This window comes from Crotalus tigris, unplaced genomic scaffold (assembly GCF_016545835.1).
Source record: "Crotalus tigris isolate CLP2741 ecotype Arizona unplaced genomic scaffold, ASM1654583v1 scf7180000024291.2576520, whole genome shotgun sequence".
In the NCBI taxonomy this organism is placed as follows: Eukaryota; Metazoa; Chordata; class Lepidosauria; order Squamata; family Viperidae; genus Crotalus; species Crotalus tigris.
Genome location: NW_024100464.1, coordinates 609,547 through 635,137, shown reverse-complemented (window position 1 = coordinate 635,137; position 25,591 = coordinate 609,547). Strand labels below are relative to the sequence as shown.

Below are 25,591 nucleotides of genomic sequence, written 5' to 3'. Positions count from 1 at the left end.
AGAGACAAATTAAAAATAACTTAAGAGTGATAATGGACATATTAGAATATTACGAATTACATCCAGGGAAATAACTGACACTATTTCTAGATGTCCAAAAGGCATTTGGTAATGTTTCCTGGCAATTTATGATTCAGTAATTACAAATAATGGACTTTAGACAGAACTTTACAAACATGATAAAAACAGTATAGAATAAACAAACAACGAAAGTGATTTTGAATGGAGACTATACAGAGAACTTTGAGATAAGAAAAAGCACAAGGCAAGGATGTCCATTATCTCCATTGTTATTTATTTTTACTCTGGAAGTTTTAAATATTAGACAAGATATAGAAATTAAAGGGCTAGAAATAAAAGGCAAAACATAAATTACAAGCATTTGCTGCTGATTTGGTATTTATTTTAGAAGAACCTTTGGAGATGATTCCTAAACTACTGGGAAAGATAGAACAATAGGGAGAAATGGCACGCCTGAAAATAAACAGAGAAAAAACCAAAGTAATAGTTAAAAATCTTACAGATAAACAAAAAGAAAACAAATGTCAGAAACAACAGAATTGCAGATAGTTAAAAAGGTCAAATATCTGGGAATACATTTAACAGCAAGATTCTCAATGATAGAAGATAATTACACAAAACTATTGAATCAAATAAAACTGGATCTGGAAAAATGGAAAAACTTGCAATTGTCAATACTAGGAAGAATTGCTACAGTGAAAATGAACATACTACCGAAAATCTTATTCTTATTTCAAACAATACCTATAAAACTTGAGAAAAAATTCTTTGAAGACTTAAATTCACTAATTTTGAAATTTATTTGGCAAGAAAAGAAAGCTAGAATTAAGATGAAAATGTTACAAGATGCCAAGGAAAATGGAGGACTTGGTCTACCGGACTGGGTTTTATATTATCAAGCATCTATATTAACATGGGTAAAAAAATTGATAACTCTTAGAAATAAAAAACTGTTATACTGGAGGGACATGATTTACAATTGGGGTGGCACGCTTTTTTATGGTACGGGAAAAATAAAGTTCATAAATATTTCCAAAATCATTGTATAAGAATGATTAACATCATGGGAAAAAATAAAATGTAAAATATATTTGAAAATTCCAGGGTGGTTGTCAACAATGGAAGCATTTGTACATCCAAATTTAGTGAACTCTGAAAAAATCTGGACATATAGAGATATTCTAAACTCTGAAGGGAATTTAAAATCTAAACAAGAAATGGAAAATCAGGGTATCAATCTATCATGGTGGGCACATTTACAAATGCAAGCTAGATATGATAAAGATATTAAATTGTATGGATTTTACAAGGAACAAACTGTGTTTGATAAGACATTTCTGATGAGAAACTAATTAAGAAAATGTATAATTTTCTATTAACTTTGAAAATGAAAAATGAACAAGTTAAAGAAACAATGATAAGATGGGCGAAAAATTTTGGATATAATATAGAATTAGAAAAATGGCAAAATTTATGGGAAAGAAATTACAAATTGACAATGTCAACTTCCTACAAAGAAAATGTATATAAAATGTTCTATAGATGGCACTTGCCACCAGCAAGATTAGCAAAAATGTTTAAAAACATGTCAGATAGATGTTGGAAATGTAAACTTAAGTCAGGCACGTATTATCATGTTTGGTGGATATGTGACAAAGTAAAGAGTTATTGGGAAAAGATACATACCTGGCTAAAAAAGTTGTTGGGAGAACATGTAGATTTTAAACCTGAACTTTTTTTATTAGATATAATTGCAGAAAAGACTAACAAACAAAGCTTATATTTGATTTTGCATGTCACAACAGAGGCAAAAATTATATTTGCGCAATACTGGAAAAATGAAGGAATACCATCAGATGAAGAAATAATAAAAAAAAATACTAGAATGTGCAGAGATGGACAGATTGATTATGAGACTGAAAGAAAAAGTAGAAACGGAATATTATCAAACTTGGGACTTATTTTATCGATGGCTAGAGGAAAGAATAAAGGATTAGGAATTAGATATGTATTAACGAATGTAAACTCAAGACAGCACGTTGGTTAAAAAATTATTACTCAATGTATGGGGGAAAAACCCAATAAAATCTTTTACAAAAAAAAAAGAAATCTAAATAGATTTGGCAATTGTTGAGAGTTATTTATTTGATTACATATAGGGAAAATAGGGAAAACTAATAAAGCCAACACATATATTTTGTTTCTGAAGGATGTTCAAAACTTTGTGGGTTTCATGCCCGTTTTTATACACAAAGATTGGCAGGAAAATAATTGGCAAAGACTGGCAGAAGAACTGCCTGCCAATTTGGGTGGGAGGCAGAGAATTCACAAGCATGTTAGAGATCTATTCTGGCAATGTTACTAATTTAGAACAGAACACCGAAAACTGTGTGAAAGATTTATGATGTGGGTTTGCTGACTTGCTGTATAAAGATGAAGACAGGTGAGACCCCTACTAAAAGAGAGTCCATGGAAAAACAAGATAGTTACTGGCCAGTTGCAATTACTATGATGGCTAATAAGGAAGATCTGAGCGCCTATTTATTAGCCAGCCATGATACCAAAGTGGTCTACGCTGGGAATCGATATATTTTGTATAATTTGACATTTAGAATAATTTATCATATTTATTTTCATACATGTATAGATCTTATACTTGTTTTTTCAAGAACTGGAACATGGATTGATATGGACAACCAATGAGTGCCTGGATTCATAGAATTATATTAGGAGGTGTTTCAGGTTCCTGAAACCAAACTATTAAGGTGATTAAACAGAAGGCATGAGCGCAAACACAAAGCTAACACAATCGGTCCTGTATCCAGGCGACAGCCTATAAACATTTGCAGCACCTTGACAACCAGATATCACACTGCTGAAGGATGGCCTCATCAACACAGGGATGACTTTCATAGATGACCTCTATTTCTTCATATTCCTATTCCTTAAAGTCTGATTAAAAAGACTAAGTATAGTCACGGCATTCTGCTATTCCACAGAAGTCAGAAAGGAAAATGCTTACCTTAATTGCACAGTGCAATTTTTATTTAAGGACAACTGAAATATGCTGAAACTCGAACAGCCAGAAGAATTGCCCTTTCGCAAATGTCCAGTGTAAACCACCCTTCTTTGTTTTCATCTGCCACAGCTATTCAAGCTCAAGAAACAGAAATACCACTTGGAAGACAGCATAAAAGATTTATGCTTTTGGAAAAGAATTTAACGGGTGTGGGCATAATCACATCTCCATCACTCAAAACTCACTGTGCCCATCTGAAAACTAGTTCAATACTGCTGCAGCTGTAAATGGGGAAAAGATATTCTCTTTCCAGCTGAAAGTGTTTTGGCTGAAAGTGCTTGTGCTTCTCAGGAAGAAGGACCAGCAACTTAACACTTAAGTGGGCATGAAAGGTGCAAGAAATAGCTTTGGAATTCTGAAATTATCAGGAGGCAAAGAGAATCCAGTGGAAATAACTTAAAAGGTATGTGTAAAGCAATACTGAAGAACTATATATAGGTCAATGGTGGCGAACCTATGGCACGTGTGCCAGAGGCGGCACTCAGAGCCTTCTGCGCACCAGTCCTAGGCCTTCAGCTGGGTTTTATAAAACCTTTTCGCTTTAGGCCTCCGCCACCGTGTACAAAAAAAAAGGTTCAATCAGTCAATTTCAACTTCTCGCGGGAAAAAAAATCTTGCAAAGTTGGAATTGATTGATTGAACTTTTTAGTCCCACCCAGTCTGCCGTTACCACCGCAGCCATGCCCAGCCAATGGGCCACACCCAGCCAATGGGCCACACCCATTGGCACCTGACGATGCATAAGTGGGTTTTGGGTTGCAGTTTGGGCACTTGGTCTCTAAAAGGTTCGCCATCACTGATATAGGTAGTCCTCACAACAGTTCGTTTAGTGACCATTCAAAGTTACAACAGCATTGAAAAAAGTGACCTATGACTGCTTTTCACACTTATAATCATTGCAGTATCCCCATGGTCACGTGATCAAAATTCAGACAATTGGCAACTGGTTCATATTTATGATGGTTGCAGTGTCCCAGCATCAGGTGATCACCTTTTGCAACCTTCTGACAAGCAAAGTCAATGGGGAAGCCAGATTCACTTAACAACCGTGTTACTAACTTAACAACTGCAGTGATTCATTTAACAACTATGTCAAGAAAGGTTGCAAAATTGGGTAAAGCTCATTTAAACAACAAAAACAGCAACAAAAAATTTGGCTCAATTATAATCATAAGTCGAAGACTCCCTGAAATTAAACAAAATTGTAAAGAGAAAGTACCTATTTCAGGGGCCAAAGATTCAGGGCAGGATTGTTTTATGTTTTGTGTCAAAAATGAACTGTATTTATTTGTTTGTATATATGTGTATGTCAGCCTCAGGCTGCTACTATTTATGGAGGAGAGGGATACTGATATAAAAAAAGGGATCACTAATATTTACTGATTGAATGAGGTCAAACCACATAGATTTTCATCTGTCAAACTAAACCTAGATATTTAAGAGTTTTGTTCTTAAAAATGTTGTATTTATTGGTAAGGTCTCCTGAGCTGCAGCTTAGGAAAGCTAATATATTTTACTACAAGTTGTTAGTAAAAAAAATTGATACTACCAGACTCTTCCTACTTTTGGTTACTATGGACCAGGGGCGTCAAACTGCCGGCCCGCGGGCCGGATGCATCATGCCAAAACCGCACCCACCCCAGATCCGGCAATGGGGAAAAAGTTGTGATACGTCACGACACGTCACATGACGAGTTTACACCCCCGCTAGTTACTAACATTTATTGCTAAGAATTATACATCATCATCTTTAAAACATTGTCTTCTCATCTTTATATATATATTAGAAAATAACATTTCAAGGTGAAAAAAAATAGTCAACTCTTAGTTGAAGTGAAGCACATAAAGCTGAGGTTAGCTGCTACGGTAACAGTGTAACACAGTAACTCATCCAGATTGTCCCAGTTTGGAGCAGAGTAAGGTGGATCCAAATAATAAGTAAACATGAGTTCTAATTGCGTTCCACTTAAACCCATGACACTAAAAAGAAAAGACTGTATGTGCCACACCCAATTATATAGATGAATAGATTTTCAATCTTGCCAACTTTAAGGTGTGTGGTCTTCAACTGCCCAGAATTCCCCAGCCAGCATCTGGCTCGGAAATTCTGGGAGTTGAAGTCCACATTTTAAAAGTTGCAAGTTTTAAAAAAAAGACTACAGTAATATAGATGATGATTACATTTCTTTATGTTAAAGCTGTATGTGTGTTATTTGATAATAATGCTGGCTGTACAGCAACACAATTACACAGTATAACTACCTGCTGCTGAGGGATGAAGAGATTGTTGTCTCCAAGATCATCAGTTTGTGGAAAGTCAAAATATCCACCACCTTTCGAAAATGAAGATCATGAGCTTCACTGAAAGAGTTTTTCAAGGAAATCCTTGCCCCTTATAGTCGGCAATGACTAGCAGAGTAAAATCTGCTAGAACTTCCCTTCCTTCCTTCCTTCCTTCCTTCCTTCCTTCCTTCCTTCCTTCCTTCCTTCCTTCCTATCTTCCTTTTTCTTTTGCCGATTTCCATCTGAAAACTGCCAGACCAAGTATATGAGGCAAAGCTTTTATTTTCTGTTGGTAATCAGATTGCTTGAGGGTGGATGGGTGCTAGTGTAGGATCTAAAGGAGTAATGACAGCAAAAAAAAAAAGGTACCAATTACACATCTAAAGGAAAACAGACAGCTTAAAAATCTGACACTGAGAAAAATCTCTCTAAAGTGAATTAAGTTTCTGTTTTAAAATTGTGCAACATTGTATATTTATTTTACAATGAAGTGGCCCTTATGTGTGCTTATAAGTACATTGAAATAGAAAGTAGCGAGTATTGAGTATCTTTTCTCAGATGTATGTTCTTTTTTAGCAACTGGAGCAACTGGAATCTCCAAGTTGTTATTTATGAAATTAACTCTGAATAAGAGAGATGGCAAATCCATTTCAGTATCATGCAGTGTGCAAACATTGGTGAGACTCCAGCACTAACAAGAAGCCTTAAACCATTAACTTTGAACTGACCTTGTTCCTCCTTATTTATTTCCCAGTATAAGCAAGAACAAATGCATTAATATTTAAATTATGAAGACCCCCAATGAGGAAACAATGGAAATAAATGGAAACCATCACTATAAATCCTTTCATATGCATCAAATTAAAATGTATTTGTCATTCATAAATGCGTATTTCAATTAAAGAAAGAAAAAATAAATAAATAGCTTGGACAGAATAATATTTGAAAATATTTTAAAAATAAATACCAGATTTGTTATATGAGGAAAATCTTTTTTTCTACTGTTTTTATTCAGTCAATCTTTATTACCTTAGCACTAAAGCAGCTTGTAAAGAAGTTAAAATGGGAATATTTCCTCTTTTTGGGGGGGGGAGAAGAAATATATATTTTAAAAAACTTCTCATTAAAACGGTAGTTTTGAAAGTTGCTAAAGGAAACCATGTTTTCTATAGTACTTCTAGACACTTTTCTATAGTACTTCCAGTCATGATAAACAGTGAAAGAGGACTGAGGAGAATTTACTTCTGAAAAGAATTTACTGACTAACACCATATTTAGGGGAGTTTGGCACCTTCCAAATGTGCACAAACTGCAAATCTTATCATGTACAACCAGCACAACTACTGTTTATGTGAATTAAGGGCTACTAATCTAGCCTAAGGAAGGCTGTGTTTCACTATTTCCTCTGGTGCTTCAGTTGATATACTTGCAACCTGTTTCCTGAATTTGTCTACAATGCAACATGTGCCAAGCCCACTTTCAATTCTGCTGTTTCATTCTTGACAGAGGCAAGGTGGGGGGGAAATCAAAACTGTGCTCAAATCCACTTTATCCCTTTGCAGTAGTTATCAGGAAGCCATTGTCCATTGTAAGAATGAACTTTAAAGTAAAAACAGACTTTAATACAAAAATAGCTGTTTAAAGTAACAAAAGTCCTCATTTAAAGACCCGGGGCAGCAAAATCCCTTCAGAAGATGAAGCTCTGCTGCCCTGCTACACTCACCTCTGCTATCTCCCCCCCCCTCAGCCTTTTATCCCCCCCCCCACTCCGCTGCTGCCACTTACCCTGCCACCACCACCAACCCCACAGCCTCAAGCTGACTTTTGCTGTCTCCTTCCTCTGCCTGTTCCTGAGGCACACCTTTCGCAACACTCGCTACAATTCCTACAAGGCCTCGCTGTGCTTCTGTAAGGCCTCATGGAGGCTTTGGGGAGGCACTGCAAGGCCTCAGGAAGGGCCAGCAGCTGCCTCTGCTGGGCGCATTTCATCAGCAGGGGAAGAAGAAAATGTTGATGGACAGCTAAAAGGTGCAAGTCAGAGTGCAGGGCGACAGGAGTATCAGAGTGAAGAGCAGTCAAAAGTGCAGTGATGGGAGGAGCTAGACAGATGGGGGGAGCTGAAGTGCACACTGCAGTCACTTCAAAACAAAGTCACTGAATGAATAGTCGTTAAACGAGGACTGCTTGTGTATATAATATATAGCATATAGATTTCAGAATTCATCCAATCATGGATGACAGGCCCAAAATTCTTGTGCTCTTCAGAATTAACAATCCAGGCATTTCACCTGCTTCTCATGAGTATTTAACATCGAATAAATAAGCATGCATAATTTTAAGTATGTGTGTGCGTGTGTGATATACTGGTCAGGATGAAATCTTAATTCTGATACTTTTTGCATTGCATTGCATTGTATCCAAAAGGTGCTTGTTAGCCAATAATTCTTCTTTGACCCTTCCTCTTTTATCTAAACCAATACAACCAAGAGCTTACGTATTTTCTGGATAAAAACAACTTGAGAATGGAAAAATGGGTTTTTATGTTTGATTATTTTCTTTCTGATGCATATAAATGTTTGTTTGCAGGTTTTCTGTATCCTAGAATAATTAGACATGTAAATGTCTTCCCTCCTCCCAGCTTTTTACTCCAAGCAATAGACTTTAGGAAGACCTTTTGTTTTCCTGAGATCCTTTTTATTCAAATTTCTGCAAACCCAAAGAGTTTCCTGTCTCAGAACTTGAGATCCAGAAGACAGTTAAAACACATTCATGCAAGGGCTACTGAATTAATCTTCCATTAATGCCCAAATAAATATATTCTTCCATCCCCACTCAGTGCATTTTATCGTAACATTTGCAATATACTTCAGGTACAGCACCTCTTGATCACAGAATAAAAATATGAAAATGCATTTGTGATTCTATCATACAGCTTGGCACTGACAACAGAAATGAAGTGAAACACTGAGGCAATCTTTGTTATCATAATTGATGCAGGGCTCCAAGTCAGTTCGATTATTAGATGAGTGAATTTTCTCATAAACAGAATTAACAGGATAGAAAAGTGGGGTTACAAATCAAATTAACAATGACAAAAATAAACACACAATGTAACAGTTAATCATTTAAAAAAGTATTAAAATGTTAAGGTCTTCTTTAAAAGTACAGTTTCCAAATATGTCTTTAATAAGTCACACAATCTGTACATAGCGTTTTCCTCATCAAACCTCAGATTCAATTATTGATCAATCCTGCTGCTTCCAACTATGCCTGGGGAGAACTGTTGGGTCTGAATTCTCAACAACTGCAGATAAGAGACTGTGAGAACTGCAGATTATGGTATTTACAATCACTTACAACTCTAGTTTACAGAGTGCAAGAAAATCAAAAGACAAATGGTTCTAAAAAGGATCTTATTTATGACTCCTTCAATGTCTTCTAACACATATTCAACTACTGTGTTCTTTTGTGCAAAGAATTTTAAATCTTCTAAACTAATTCATAAGCAGCTCTTTCCCTCCCCTTCTTCTTCTTCTTACTTTTTCTGGGATGCAGAGAATCAGGGGCAAAATCTGAAATCAACTGACCAAGAATGAGGGAAGTCCCTAGAAATGTAGGTTATAAAATCCAAGCTAAGTTAATATTTTCTGAGTGAAGTTGGGGTTTGATTTTTTTTCACCCCAAGCCGGGCAGAAAACAGAAGCTGGATGGAATCTAATCCTTTACTGACAGAAGTGATGCTGTGAGTAGCTTGAGGAGTGGGCATCTTCTTTTCCCCTGCCCAGATGCCCTTAAAATTGGTTCAGAGGCATATTTTAGATTGTTGTGGGAAAGTCTAAGAAAGAGAAAACGTCTTGTGATGCCAGAAGACATCCACTGGCAGAACTCTCAATGCTGTGTTGAAGTTATGTTCTTCAAAGTGTTGGCAATTGTTTTTAAATTCTCTTGAGGTTTGGAAGCATTGCTACAAGAAAGAGAACTGTGGTCCCAGTTGTCAGCTCATCAGCATAGCTGATACAAATATTTATGATATTAGTGAAAACAGAGAAATCTTCTTCCGTTTCATAATATCAAAAGTGATCCTAGTCTTCAAAATTGCTGATACAAATTCCAGAATTTATATATTATTGTGTGTTACACACACTAGTGGTCACCTAGTGGTGGAAGCTCATCAAAGACTAAATGCATAACTTTGGTTAGCCTGAAAATGAAATACCTTAGCACAGTGTTTCCCAAACTTGACAATTTTAAGGCATGTGGACTTCAACTCCCAGAATTCCACAGCCAGCGCTGCTGGCTGTGGAATTCTGGGAGTTGAAGTCCTCATGCCTTAAAATTGTCAAGTTTGGGAAACACTGCCTTAGCAGATATGTAAGGTAATACATTTCTACCTTCATTTTTAGTTACATGTTTCCAATAAGATATCTTGTTTCTTCATAAACCAAATTAGAATATTCTATCTACATTCATATTCCATCCACATTGGCAAGATGATGATCAGCTGATTTTATGGCTTAACGATGTCATAACCTTAAAACCATCTATTGTTTCAGACACCAGAGTTGAACAGTACTCTTAAAGATTTAAATCACTACTCTTTTAAGAACGGGTGCATGAAAAGAGATTCCAACTTTGTTAAATCGCAGTTAACTCTTCACACTGGAAGAGCACTTGCAGGCAACAGAAGGAGCTGGAATATGTTGGCCAACTCCTATTCACAGTGTACCTCTAAAGAAGAAAATTAAGCCTGTGTACAAGGACTGTAAAATAATTTTGCCAACCTGCACTAAGGCCCTGATGCTATTTGCAGATTAAAGCATATGTCACATGCCCACCCAGAACAGCATTAAGGCCCTCAATCCGAAAGGATTTTGCAGAGGTTCATTTCTTGCTTAACATATTCACCTGAAATTAATTACTTTGATTATTATTTTATTCAATTTGGATGCTGCCAAATTCCAACCGACTCTTAGACTCTGCAGATTGTTCCTAAAAGGAACCTGAATTAATTGCAATTTTCCTTTCCTATGTACTTAAATGTTTGCTCACACAAGTTAAGGCACATATATTTTAACTGAGTGAGCACCAATGGAAGCTTCCTTTGTAATATAAATAACAATGCTGGGCAATTTTAGCTGTTCTAGTTGTTAAGTTGCAAGAAAAAGGGTTTTTTTTTAATGCTCTCTTCAAATTGTCCCAGTAGGATCCCCAGCTTTCTGTGTAAGAGTAAAGAACATTAAGCATACTTAACTTAATCCTGCAGTTAATATTTAGATGCAGTTTAAATTTAATTCTGTGAGTTCTTGAAAACACCCTCTCCCCAAACTTTGAGGAGAAACTTAAAAGGGACTGCCCAAGGTCAACACAGCTGGAAGAAGTCAAGCATATATTTTAAGATCTGTATTAACAATATATGTTTAGATATATAAAATACAATCACTAATGAGCTAAGTGAATTAGGACAATTATTAACTCATTTTGTTTATTTACAGGCAGGTGGGCTGCTATGAGTTTTTTTTCTTTTTCTTCCTGTGTCTATGTGTCTAGGTCAATTTTCAACTCCTGGAGAGTGCCTGGAAAGTCCTAGCAGTTTTCTTGGTAAGATTTTTCTCAGAAGGCCATTGTCTTCTTCCTAAGGCTGGGGAAAGTGGCTGTACAAAGCCACACAACTGGCTTTGTATCTAAGGCAACACTAGAGCTCACCGGTCTATCAGGGTCTAGCCTACTGTTTTAAAGCACTACACCAAACTGGCTCTGTTATGAGAATAGACTATTGTATTCTGTTAGTCTGGTCTTTATGCAGCCATTTGAATGCTTGTGGTGGAAATATAGTTTAGCAACAGTTTCACTATATTCCAATTTTCTAAATAATGAACCAGCTTCTCTAAGGCAAGGCTTTTCAACCAGTGGTACAGGTACCACCTGTGGTACATTGGCACCTGGCAGGTGGTATGCGACCTTCCTAGAAAAGTGGTAGTGGGGGAGGGGAATGAGCTGAACCAGTAGCAGCACCGCACAAGCCTGAGCAAGAGATGGCTGAAGCTACAGGGCTGTCAGGGTTCAGTGGAAGTGCCAGGATCAGTGCCAGGCTCCAGCTGAAGCTTGGCGCTGATCCTGGCGCTTCTGTTGAGCCCAGAAGAAGCGCCAATCAGCTGGAATGCTGCAGCATCTCCAGGGTCTTGTTTTACATTCAGATGCTTGGCAGCTGATTCATATTTATGATGGTCACAGTGTCCATGGGTCATGTGAAGTGACCAAAATCTGCTGCAACCACCCAGCAGACGGGAGGAATAAAAACCAAACACCCCCCACCCCACCCCTGATGCCAATCCTCAACAGAAATGCTCACAACAATGAAAACCTCTAACAGGAGGAAGAGCGCCGCTGGGTGGGCAGGCAGGTGTCTTGCTCAGCTGTGGCTTGGGGGGCACTTTTTTCAGGGCTATTGTAACTTCGAACCGTTACTAAGCAAACTGTTGTAAGTCAAGGACTACCTGTACTTTATCACTTTTTTCCTTTTTTTTTTGGTCAAGTTTTTGACACCTTGCTAGGCAAATGGTAGTACTCGGATATTGCCATATCCTAAAAGTGGTACAATGGGTGAAAAGGTTGAAAAGCCCTGCTCTAAGGATCCATTAATCCCTGGATAATATAGTTATAATAAATTGGTTTATTAGTCCCTCTAGCTGTTCCACATTAGGTCAAGAAAGCTAGGAGAAAAGAATCTGGTTCATACTTGCCATTCTCAGGACTGCTTATAGCCATTTGCATGGAGCTCTTAAAGAGGCCTACAGACTATTTTCTTTTAAGCTTTTCATTTAATATATTGCCAGCAGCTATATCCAATTTTAGTTGATGCTTTTTTGGTTGCTCATCCTATTATAGTATTATTTTTAACTTTCTTACTGTAAGCAGTTTTTCAACAGCTTGCCTAAGAGCCAGGGTAGAATTAAAAGTAAAAAATGTCTTTGTTCCTTCAAACTTGTTTTTATAGAGTTCAACTCCTTATATATAAAACAATTTATTCATGAAGTTAAGATCATTCAAAGTAAAGATGATTTTTTCTTTCTTTTCTGTAAAACTCCCATCCTAAATGCAGTGACTTTTAAAGCTAAGATAAAACTAGAAATGCATAAATTGCATTGTAAACCAAAAATACAGCTACAGAGGACCCTACAAATCTTCACGTATCATAAAGGCTACAATTCTATTTTTTATATCATTTTCATTTTTCTCTTTTAAAGAATGGGCTGCTATTTTAATGCTTATAGTACTGTATGCCACACAGAAATGTACTATGTTTATTATTGGGCAAGCTGGCTTGATGAATTTGTAGTTGTAAGGTAACAGGAAAAATATTTACATAAATGATTAATTCTAAAGTTCAGAGACTTCAAAATCTCCATTTGTTCTAACTGCAACACCATTCTTCCATATATATTTGAATATGTTTGTCTACAACATGTCTTGGGTTCTGTATAGTACACAAGATTCTAGTTGAAGTTCTATATACCCTATATGAAATCATTCTTAGATGCACTCCTTAAGTTACTTTCTCATAATCTTTATAGGAAAGTTATAAGTAGTATAGATAAAAAGTGTTAGTCACCAATGGGAGGGATAGGTGTGTTTTCTTTATTTTTCCAGTAATGACCATATTAGGATGCCATACAAAAAGCAGAAACTTTTGTTATAATTGTTCATTTTCTATAACATCCCATATTTCCTTTCAGGGCTGCATCTATTCATGAATGCAAAAGTTTTAAAAGTCAGCTTCTCAAAGCATTAGAGAAAAATTAGGACAGAACATTGGACAAAAAACATGGAGGATCTGAGCACATCACATTACTGCTGGAAGAATCATGCAATGTTTTATAGAGTATTGTGTGGGACCAGGGGATAAAGTTGTACAAGCTATGGTAAGCATTCAACATCACTCCTCAAATGCATTCCAGAAAACCAAATAATTTGTGATACTGTATAGTATTGTATAGAAAACAATACAAAAAGAGTCACATTTCTTCAATCCTTCAGCCATACAGACAGAGACTGCCTGAAGATCCTTAGACCCTTTAAGAATGGTATCCAACACAGGTAAACACACTGAAAAACCAAACTTTGGGCAATCTTTTAAGACTTCAGTTGATTAAAGTTCTTTGTGGAGACTATAATATCCACATAACACTAATCTACAATGTACGCTTTTGACTTTAGCATAATGTGAAAAGCTGTCTATTAAAGGTTTCGTGATATCTGTGAACCAAGCTTATATCTTTTTCCAGCTGAGCTAACTGGACACTCTTAGAACATCTTACAGTTCTGATTAGCTGCTCAGGTGACATTCAAAGCCAGTAGTGACTTAGCTTGTCTTGATCTGTGCATGTTTACCAAGACTTGTCTTTAATCTGATTGACCTGAGCTAGGCTGGATCTGACTTCAGTGACCTGACTGATTCAATCTGATCATCTTGACCAAATCTGATTTGCTTCACTATTAATCTGTCCTTTCCCACACAGGCTTAAATCCTTGGCAAAGGGATCTGTTCACTCTCCATTAATTGGAATATATGAGATAGAGTTTAATTTCAGGAACAAAACCTGGAATTTTTGATAATCTGAAATGTTTTACTGCAGGGTTCAGTCAAAGGGGCCAAGCTGAGTTCTTGGTACTCTTTCATGTCTGCAATGCTCTCTTTTCTCAAACATGTCCTTCTATCTCTAAGCATCACCTTGGTGCTCTGTATCTCTCCAAGTCTAGTTTCTGCATGGAATATAGGTTTAAAATGTAGCAACCAAATGTGTAAATTACAAGTATGCAAAATTAGCTTATTTGCATGCTTTTCTGCTTTAGCCAAATTACATTGAGGGAAATATTTGTTTGGTTCCCAAGGAAGTATAAATGTTTGATTCCTAAAACGATACAAAGAAAAAAACTGGATTCCATAAGAGAGAGCTTTTTTCATTGTCTTTAATTTTATGTTTGTTCGGTTGATTTATTTGCAACCCATCTCATTTTGAAACAACTCAATTCAAGCAATTAATAAATCCCAGCTAGGTTTTCCAATTGCTTCTTCACTCAGGCTACAGGTCAACACTTATATGAACCAATAATGTATCTCACAGTCACATAGTTTGAAAAATGACATAGTTTTGCTAGCACAAAATACCACACTTCAGTTCTGGCCTTTTCACACTCTTAGCCTTCCTCTTTACAACCATCTCACTTGTGCTATAGCATGTGTGTTTGAAAACCCTTGGATTCAGTATTTTTCAAGATGGCTCCCTCCTGAAGTCTTAACCACTACATCAGACTGCTTCTCACCTAGATTAAATACTGGATGTTAGCTAACTTAGCAATAAACCACTTCTATCTTTGCCGATCTGTAAGGTAGATATGGTGCTACTATTAGCCATGGATCATGAGACTGTTTCAAGCTAAGGCAGTTTATGCCAAGGGTTGTGCTACACTTTGAATGGTGTATTGGAAACAGCAGTAAAAAGATAAGTAAGGTAGAGAGCAGAAGTGACTAAATTTTAATTTTCATATTTAATTAAAATTAAGTTAATGCAATGTTGGTAATATGATTACTCATCACACGTTGAGTAAGTTTTCTCTCCTCTAACTCTGTGAGAAACAGGGAAGTGTGCTCCCAACTTATACGGTGAGATGTAAATTAATTTCCCATATTTTGAAAGGAATAAGCATTTTACAGAGATCTAGTTTGGTGTAGTGGTTAAGGCATTAGGCTAGAAATTGGGATTTTAGTTCTGCCTAAAGCACAAAGCCAGCTGGGTAACCTTGAGCTAATCTCTTTCTCTTAGCCCTAGAAAGCAGAAAATGGCAAACCTCTCCTGAAAAACTGGACTTGCCAGGCAGACTCCAAGAGTTTGACACAACTTACTTGAAAGGTAAACAAAAGCACTTTTTGTATACATATGCATGAACATTTTCATAGTTTTAATGGGCAAAAAGTATACATTAAAAGAGTGTACACATTAAATTGTGTGGTGAAATGCAGAGTCTGACATCCAAGACTGGCAGCTTTAAACAACCATACAAACATTAACAGTGAGACTTTACAGAAAGACACAGCAGATTCCACATTTGTATGTGATTATGATTTTCTCCTCTTTTTCAAATGATACTTTCAGAAATATTAGAATGACAGTTTGGCTTGTATAAGTATGGATTCCTGGCTTAATCCTCCTCTTCTGCCTTTTCAGTGGTGTTTGCTGGAAATGGTCAAAAAAACACATGAGCAAAAAGAAGCAGTGTTCTGATCATGCTGCTATGACAACTATCTTGATTACTCAGCATTTTTGAAATTAATCTTTTTTCAAAGAGATGGGAAAATCACAGCAGCACTCTCAAATACATGAGAGGCAATTTGAGAATAAATACCTAATACAGAAGCAGCTGCTCAACATTTGTGGACCTTGTTGCTGTCTAGCTTAGAACCCCAAATTGTCAGTCCAGTACCAGTTTGGTAGCTCTATTGCACTTAGGCAGATGCTAGCCTTTCCTGGACAGCAGTCAATATTAGAGGGGTTATATAAAAATAGTAAGGTTCTTAGGACAAAGTTTGCTTACAACTTAGAATTTTCAAGTAAAGTCAATGTAGAAGTCAATAATATCTAAACTGTTCAAATGTTATGGCACCCTATATAGATATTATAGCAGTTAACTTTACATTGAAATGTTTTAACATTATATACAATAAAAAGCTATAATTATCTACACTGTAATATGTTCAATATTATTTCTACATGCTTTGTTAATGTAGTACAAATGTCAGGAAGGCTCACCACATGCCAATATTTCTCAAATGATCCATCTGTGCAGATAGGTAAGTATTCAAAGACGATATCTGCAAGACAAAAACTCTCCTGGCTCCTCAGGATCCTGGTTCCTATAAAAGTCAACATGTGTACAAAAGATTTCCTCTATAGGAGACTAACATCATTTGAGTAAGGTCTTCAACAAACCGGGCATATTAGGGATTGATCCTGATTTTGTAACATTTGCAGAAGGCTTTGCTTGACTTCAGCAATACTGAGAATTTTCTCTACTGCTGTATTGAAGCATAGTTGTTGAAATCCTATTTCTGGAAAACAGCAAGGAAAGGAAAAGGAGAAGGAGTCACCCTCAACTTTGCCAGCAGTGTGATGTCAGCACCTGGCTTCATACCATGCTGAGTATGATTGGCTCTGTGCCACGCTTCAACAGTTGAAGAACAGGAAACAGGCAGCCCAGCCACATCCTCATGATAGGCTGCATCCAAGTAGGCACCAGGGAAGAAATATAGCCAGTTTCCTGTGCTGTTAACCTGCTTTGGAGCCAATTAAGTACATTTCTGACATTTTTGTATATACAGTATAAGGCGATACTCTTTGCAATCAGCAGTCTCCTAATAATTTATTCCCTAGGAAACAGTTTCATCTTCCATCACATACAGCAGCCAGGACGGGATTTTTTTAAAAATACTAATGGGGAAAGGCTAGGAAGGAAGGAAAGTTTCTGGGTACTGATGGTGAGATAGGGAGATTGAATAGAGGCATTAGGTGCCCTCCAGGTGTGTTTAGGATGCAACCCCAAGCATTCCAAACCTGTATAATAAATGGGCTCACAAACATCTGTTAAAGATCTTGATTCAAAGAAAGCTGAATAGTGGCTACCCACACCAGAACATGAATAAAACAAGAGAAGGGGGGGGGGAAGGGGAAAAAAAAGAGAACAGAGAAAGAAAAAAAGATGCACTGTTTTGGAACCTGTAAATCTTTGCTTCCATTTTAAACTACATCATACCAGTCAATCAACTTTAACTGATTTGAAATTATCTTCCTTTATCCATTCAGCGAGAATCCTCTGTAAACAATGCATAAAACGTAGCTGAAGCAGCTATCATGCTGTATAGTCAATAAAAAACAATACGGCCATATTCCCCCAATGACAAATGTAGAACTTTCATTGCCAACAGTTGCATCAAAGGTAAATTTGACCTTGATTTCCAATAACTACCTATCCATGTATTTTCTTGGTAGCAATATAGTAGAAAACGGATTGCTTCTCCCAGCATTTTTTTTTTTTTTTTTTTACCTTTCCTGACTTCCTTATAGACCTGGGCATTCCTGGGATTTTCCATCTATATATTAACAAGATCAACTTTTCATTGAAATCATCCAAGACTGGCTAGGACTCAGTGTTTCTCAACCTTGACCATTTTAAGGCATGTGGACTTCAACTCCCAGAATTCCACAGCCAGCATTGCTGGCTGTGGAATTCTGGGAGCTGAAGTCCACATGCCTTAAAATGGTCAAGGTTGAGAAACACTGGGCCAGGTGCTGCCAGCTGTTACTGACATACCACAATGTGATGGGTGCCATCTTATGTTAAGGCTCCTGCACATTGTAGAAATATAATGCAAAACTGTAGCATCGTTGCAGTATGTAGGTGATTTGTCAGAGAACTTCTTACAATAAAGCATGAAATCTTCTCTATGCTCTTAAAAACCATCAGCTCATTAATTCCCCCCACAATAAATTGCTGCAAGACCTTAAAGCCGAACTGAATATTTTCCATTTGTTTTCTGGTGATATTTTTTTTTACATTCAAACACAAACAAGAACCTTTTCTGACAGGCAGCAGTTTTTGAAGAGTAAGCGAATCGGCATTTCCCTCTCTGCTTTCTTCCAAGCCAACATTTCCTACATGACTATAATAGGCAAGTTAGTAAAATGTTCTGACACATATGCAAAGTCATGATAAGTCTTAGCTAAAATGAAAAGTGGCCTCTGCCATTATACACTCCACGTCTACTCCAGTGCATTCAGAAACCAAGTGGAGTGTGACTAGAATATACCGTATATAAAAAACCCTTTTTTCAAAGTAACATCCCACTTAGTTTTTGTCAGAACACAGTAAAAGGAGGCAAGAGAGAAGTAGTTACCAGCAACTGTGCCACAATACGGTCATTAATATATACAGAAAAAGAAAATGTGACACCAGTGGCTAATAAGCAAGGCCAGTCCCAAAGTGTTTTCCCCTTGCTCAATTAAATATACAAAAAAGGAACTGCAAACAAGAATACAGTATTCTCTTTGCTAACTGTCTTCATATTTGCAGTTGCAGCATCACTCAAGTTGGCAAACTTGGGTTGCTTCAACATCCAAATTTCTCTTTGACTTCCTGCTTCTCACAACTTCCCATTTTAGCCCAGACTTTTCCAATCTGGTGCCCTCCAGATTTGCTGGGACTATATAGTTCCCCGGAAGCCCAGCCAATATAGTTGAATACTTCTCAATCTTATAACTCTTCATACTTTCTAACCCAAGTTTTCAATTCAACATTCTGTGGCTTGCTTCAGATTTTCAAATTGTTTGATCAAATCAGGCTCAAGGTAAAACTGAATGCAATTTTAGTAGTTCATTACTAGTTACACAGAATTTCATTACAGAACAGTCTCTCTAGCTTTGAGGGAAAATTACTAATTTCTTAATCAGTTACTTAAAAATTTCTAATAGATCATCTCACAGACACTCATTAACTAAATAAAAAGCCCATCTATCTGTGGTATAAAACCAGAGGAATGCCTGTGGATAAGAGGCCCTATTTACACACACACTTATCTTGATCAACTAAAGACTTAACAGCAGCATTGGTACAAGGTGCAAATTTATTTAGTGGTTAAGGCTTAGTATGTTTTATGGATCTAGATTGTTGGGTAAATTTAGTTTAATTTATTCTGCAGAAACAGATTAATCCCCTACCTAGTTTATGCAGGTTATTTAAATGGTGTGACTTTTCCTTAGGGAGACTCAAAGATAGGACCAATTTATCAACTGCGTATCTCTGAGCAAAGATGTTTTCAACAAGGGAGCAATTGAGAAAAATTGCACCACAATAATGCTTATGCAAATTAGCAACTGGGAAGTAAATGTCACCAGTTAGAACATTTTTGTGCATGAAAAACTCTCAGGTAGCAAGAACTGAACTCAGTATTCAAATTTCCTAGGTGACATGAATGAATTGCTCTAGTCTAAATGAAATAGAACAGCGGTTCTCAACCTGTGGATCGTGACCCCATTTGGGGTCGAACGACCATTTCACGGGAGTCGTCAAACAACGCAGTCCGCCATTTTTTTCCCCTGTTCCTTAGCTGTGCTACTCCCTTTTAGTTTCTTGAATAGAGTCTAATTCTATTGTCTTTCAAAAGCCAATTGGAATTGTCCAGGCTGTCTCTGCCCTGCTGAGCCCGCCAAAAGTCCCATTCTGCAAACGGTGCTGCACCAGTTGAGTAGACTTACGACCGGTTGGGGGTCGCGGCATTAAAAATTGAGAACCACTGAAATAGAACAAACTAGGACAATTTTCAAGGTGATTTTAATTGACAGAAAGGTTGGATATGGATTTTGGGTATATCCCAAAAATGATTAGATTGGATTTTAAACAAAGGCAAGGATGAGGATTAAGATTAGAGTCACAAAAACGTTTTACTGTATCAAAAATGCCCTTCAGATAATGCTATGGCAAAATACTGTGCTGGATTGCAAATGAATATGCAATAGCAATTAATGCTGAATCTTATATTATCTTTAATATAAATCTATATTCCCACGGCAACAACTAGCATATTCCTTTTCAATAGCTGCTATACTCCAGCCAAACTTCTTAAGGCAGGGAAGAGAACTTCATTTCAGAATTCTAGTCATCCTTCTGATCATTATACAGACATAAACAAATGACATCTCAGCTAACACATACAATTTCCTACGCCATTATTGCTGATCAATCTACCCCCTTAAGGCTTTACAGGTAGTCCTCAACTTGCAGCCATTTGTTTAGTGACCATTCAAAGTTACAATGGCACTGAAACAAAATGACTGATGACCATTGTTCACACTTAGAACTGCTGCAGCATCCCCAGGGTCATGTGATCAAAATCCAGACACTTGGCAACCGACATGTATTTATGACAACTTCAGTGCTCCAGGAAGCACGGGATCATCTTTTTCGACCTTCTGACAAGCAAAGTCAACAGAGAAGCCAGATTCACTTAACTATGTTACTAACTTAATAACTGCAGTGATTCACTTAACAATTGTGGCGAGAAAGGTCATAAAATGGGGCAAAACGGACTAAAGAACTGTCTTGCTTAGCAACAGAAATTTGGGGCGCAATTGTGGTCATAAGTTGAGGACTACCTGTATGTGCCAATCACACAGCTCACAGCATCACCGTACTGAGGAAGTTCAAAAGATTTAAGTAAAAAAAGAAACCATAACCTGATGAATTTCTTCACCAACCTGACATTTTCCAAATAACCTGGAAAACAGTATCAGAATTCCCAATCAGCAAGGCTGCTTGCCAGTAAGACTGGGAATGCTAGTATTTTTTTATCTAAATTTTAGATTAGAACAGGAGAAAGAAAGCTGGTACAAGATATTTGTTACTCTTTAAAAGGCTCAAACCACATACTACAGTACCTACATGAAAAAGGATTATAGTTTTCACTCTCCAAGTGCCAGTATCAACTAAATCTGAATGCTGTTTGCACACCAGCATAGTTACCTCATTAGTATGAAGAGGAAAGTGAAGGCAGGGTAGTACATCAAAATTCCTTGGAGTTGACACTTTTAAAAGGTACCTACTGCCTATTAGTTTGTAAATTTTGTTGCATTGTGTTTTATGCTGAGACACTAGCAATGAAGGAAAACCAGAAACATTAGCATGTGAAAAATGGGGCTGATTGGGGGGGGGAGAGGCTGAGGTTTTGGGGGGGCAATTTCTGCAGCTGAACTGGGGAGGGACATTGGGAAATTATTACTACTTGGAATGGGAGAGCTCTATAAAGAAATATCTGGTGCAATCTAAAGAATTTATCACATAATAAAGAAGTGATAACTGGGCTTAGTTGCTGCTTAAGCCAGGTGCTAACTTGTCTCTAAGCTCCAGGCTCCAATTTGTCTACTGCTGTGTATCCCGCATCTGTCTCAGGTGCCTCTGAGAAAATCACAAGCAAGAGGTTTCAAAAGCAGTGAGGGAAGCTGCTTAAGAAACAAAACCCAGCTAACACTCCCCCTCTCCCCATCCCTGAAACTAATTTTCACAGTCAATTTCATGACTTTTTTTAGCAATCATGATGGGCAGACTGTTGATCAAACAGAAATTGATTCTGCCTCCCAAGAGATACCATTTTGAAATTAAAAATATGGGGAATACGGGGAAAGGTTTGGAAATATGCTTCCTACTTATGAAAAAAACTATCTACTAGTGCAGTGGTGGCGAACTTATGGCACGGGTGCCAGAGGTGGCACTCAGAGCCCTCTCTGAGGGCACGCTCGTCATCGCCCCAGCCCTGCGTGGCCCCCTCCTCACAGCAGCCCCCTGGAGGAGAGTCGCCCCAGATGCAGCTTGTGCAGAGCAGTACAGCCAAGGACATGGCAACCAGGTGGCGGAGACAAGACTCCGCCCTCGCGTCCCGTTGCGTGCAGATGATGCTGCGGGGCACGGACAGAGGGCGTGGCCACCATGACACTGCTGGGCCGCCTGGGCGATCTGCTGTGGCGGGCCGTGGAGGTGGTGGGTGGCCCTGCGGGCAGGAGACATGGGGACGGGGTAGGGGCAAGGCGGTTTTTGGGCATTCGGTCTCTAAAAGGTTCACCATCACTGTACTAGTGTGTCAGCAAGTAAGAAATTGGTTAAAATACATAATGAACAATAACTTAACAAACAGCGTGTTCTGGAAATATAAAACTACAAAATAAAAATACTTGACTTCAACCACATGCCTTTTTGAACATCCCTTCATATCTTCCAGAGAAAAAAGTCAGTTTATCAGTATCTCCTGAAGTGATTGGATACCGACCTAGGAGGCATCTCACCATGACTGGAGGCTCTTTCAATCAAGCTATGTTGTTGTTAGTTGCAAAGTCGTGTCCGACCCATCACAACCCCATGGACAACGTTCCTCCAGGCCTTCCTGTCCTCTACCATCTTCTGGAGTCCATTTAAGCTCACGCCTACTGCTTTAGTGACTCCAGCCAGCCACCTCATTCTCTGTCGTCCCATTCTTTTATTGCCCTCAATCTTTCCCAGCATTAGGCTCTTCTCCAGTGAGTCAAGCTATGGGGCACTGTTTTGGGGGGCAGTTATAAACAATGACCCAGACAACAGATTGTTAACTGCTATGGCTTTTTAGGACTTGTTTGCAAAGTAGCAGCTGGGAAGCTGCTCAGGCATTTAGATTTTAAATAAGAACCATATGGTATCTTAGTGAAGATTTATGGTTTCTGTAGTGATTTGTTTATCCATTTATCCACTTCTCTGAAAGAAAGGAGAGGGGAGGAAATAGACAGTAACTTGCACTGAACACCAAAGGCTGCAGATGTGTAGGGAACTCATGGAAACATCTTCAGAGAGCCAACAGTCAGAGGTAATTTTAAAAGTGTACCAGCAATAGGCCTATTACTGGAGAATTGTTCCAAGGCAAGGTTATCAAACTGCCGGCCCACAGGCTGGAGGCGTCATGCCAAAACTGCGCCCACCCCATTGCCAGCAATGGAAAAAAAGTCACGATATGTCGCGACACGTCACGTGACATTGCAAGTTTGACACCCCTGTTCCAAGGGATAAAAGGCATTTAGACGCTGTTTGAGGGACCGTTCATCCCATCCGTTACCTCACCCCAGTTCTCAGAGGCATAAGATTACACAGATTGAGCAAAATGTTCTGATTGCAAACAAAAATTAAATGGCCGTTATTTGCTTGGTAGTTGTAATATTCAGAGTTTCTCCATAGCCTATTACCTGAGGCATTGTATCATAGTTACAATGACTCAAGACTTGCTTGAGTTATGCATTCCATCCTCATGCAATTAGCTTTTATATACCAACCTTTCTGGCTGATTTTGGCTCAGTACAGAGATGTAAAATTACTATGCAACAGAGGATTGCATTTTTTTCCTTTTGGACTTTAGGGGATATAAGAAATGTGACCAATAACATCCCCAAACAGGTAAATAGATTTATTTGGGTTTTAAAGGGAAAGAATTAATGACTTAAAATGTTCATCTCCTAAAGCAGGGGTTTCTCATTTAATATCTCCTCAAATTACAAAAGCTGTTTAAAAACCCAAAAGTTGGGTTCTCTGAAGGCTGCAAATGGAAACTTGGCTTGGGGCTAACATACACTTCATGGATTGCTTACTTCGGGCTTATTGTAATATGTGAATGCAATCTTTTTGACTAGCAGGCATGAATTATGTTTTAGCTTTGGATCCCCAGGTATAGTGCCTCCCTCAGCATTTGTCTGCCCCACCCAACTTGTAAAGTATCATTCTAAGCATAAATAAATTTAAACAGGCCATGCTGAAATTTCCATTCTTTAGTTCTAGGAATGTATACAGGCCTCTACAAGATTCTTAATTAACTAATTCTTAACAATTAAAAGAAAAATGGTGGGTGGTGTTTGCCGAGTACTGTTTGGAAATGCTAAAAAAAAAAAAAGTAAAAATAAACTGGTGTTAGAAAGCCTTCTGAACTGGCTAACAGAGTGGTGTAGGCAATGCAGGTATGGTTACTATTTTGTGAATGCACTCCCAACATGCTTTCAAAATATCAAAGGTACCCAGCAGTCCCAAAAAGCTGAGAAGCCCCATGTGAACATAAATGCATGAATAAGGTCAATATGTGAGATTAGGGCAGGGGTCTCCAATTCCCGGTCCGTGGACCGGTATGCACAAACAAGCAAAGCCCCATCTGTGGGATGCAGGCAGCACACAAAGCCAAGCCCCCTCCAGTCCATGGAAAAACATCTCTCCAGGTAACCAGTCCCTGGTGCCCAAAAGGTTGGGGGGCTCTGGATTAAGGGGCGCAGGCCAAGAGGGGACGCAGGCCAAGAGGAGATGTTTCTCCATCTTATCCCAATGTTATGGAATGGACTCTCCCTGAAAATTAGACTAGCCTTGTTGACCTTCCAGAAATGAGTTAAAAGGGAAATTTTCCAGAGAACTTTAACACTGAATAAGAAAGTGCCACTTTAAATGTAATTTAAATTGATGTCATTGTTATATGAATTGCTGCCATTTAAATTTTTGCTTTATTGTTTTTCAAGATTAATGGTCATTTTTATATAGTATTTTATGATGAATATTAAAAACATGCTATACAATGTTGCCATGGGACTGATAATTGTGACATTATAAGCAATTAATAATTAAATTAATTAATAAAATGATCCAGTTAGAAAAAGCAATGATAAGAACCCACAAAATCCCCATAGACTTCATTTGAATCCTAAAATAAAGGTACTTGTCAAGCAATATTTATTTATTTATTTATTTATTTATTTATTTATTTATGAGACTTATATACCGCTTTAAGTGCAAGCACTCTCTAAGCGGTGTACACCAGTAAGCAATGTATATATATATTGGACATACCTGAAATATCTGAATTATCTGAAAGAAGAAATTTATAGAATAAATGACAGAGAATGCTATTTGATTTTGATACAAAATCATACTGGGTCATCCTAGTCTATTATTATCAATAATAGATGGTCTATTACTGTGAACAATTACGCTATATCAGCTTTAACTGATCTATCTCACTGTTCAAGTAAATTATTTCATCTACTTATATCAACCCTTCAAGAGAGGCCAAGTCAGGAAACATTCTAAAAGGACTCCTGGAATTCTCGTGTTATAACTTGTAATAATAAAAACTGGAAAGCTTGAAAAAGTTTCCCTTCATCCCTATACAGGTAGTCCTCAACTAATGACCAAAATTGAGCCCAAAATTTCTGTTGCTAAGTGAGACATTTCCTAAGTGAGTTTTGCCCCATTTTACAACCTTTCTTGCCTCAGTTGTTAAGTGAATCATTGCACTTGTTAAATTAATAACACTGTTAAGTGAATCTGGCTTCCCCCATTGACTGTGCTTGTCAGAAGGTTTCAAAGAGTGATCACATGACCCTGGGACACTGTAACCATCATAAATATGAATCAGTTGCCAAGCCTCTGAATTTTGGTCACATGACCATGGGGATGCTGTAATGGGTGTAAGTGTGAAAAATGGTCATAAGTCACTTCTTTCAGTGATGTTGTAACTTTGAGCGGTCTCTAAACGAACTATTGTAAGTCAAGGATTCTCTGTACTAAACAGAATCAAGGAAGAATTATCTTGATTTTCTTTCTTATCCTTTCTTTCCC

At 37.7% G+C, this 25,591-nt stretch overlaps 1 protein-coding gene and 1 long non-coding RNA gene across 6 annotated transcripts in view; one reads left to right on the top strand and one right to left on the bottom strand.

Moving 5' to 3' along the window:
- Positions 1–25,591, bottom strand: part of ACTN1 (actinin alpha 1) — a 116,806-nt gene that overhangs the window by 82,051 nt on the left and 9,164 nt on the right. The window lies entirely within an intron of this gene.
- LOC120299301 lies at positions 1,901–25,243 on the top strand. 2 transcript variants are annotated; one of them, XR_005554382.1, is made up of 4 exons: positions 1,901–3,503; positions 10,931–10,981; positions 13,117–15,291; positions 22,200–25,243. It is a non-coding gene; the product is annotated as an uncharacterized LOC120299301 (long non-coding RNA). The 2 variants fall into 2 exon arrangements; XR_005554381.1 differs by lacking the exon at positions 22,200–25,243 and having other exon boundaries at positions 13,117–16,283.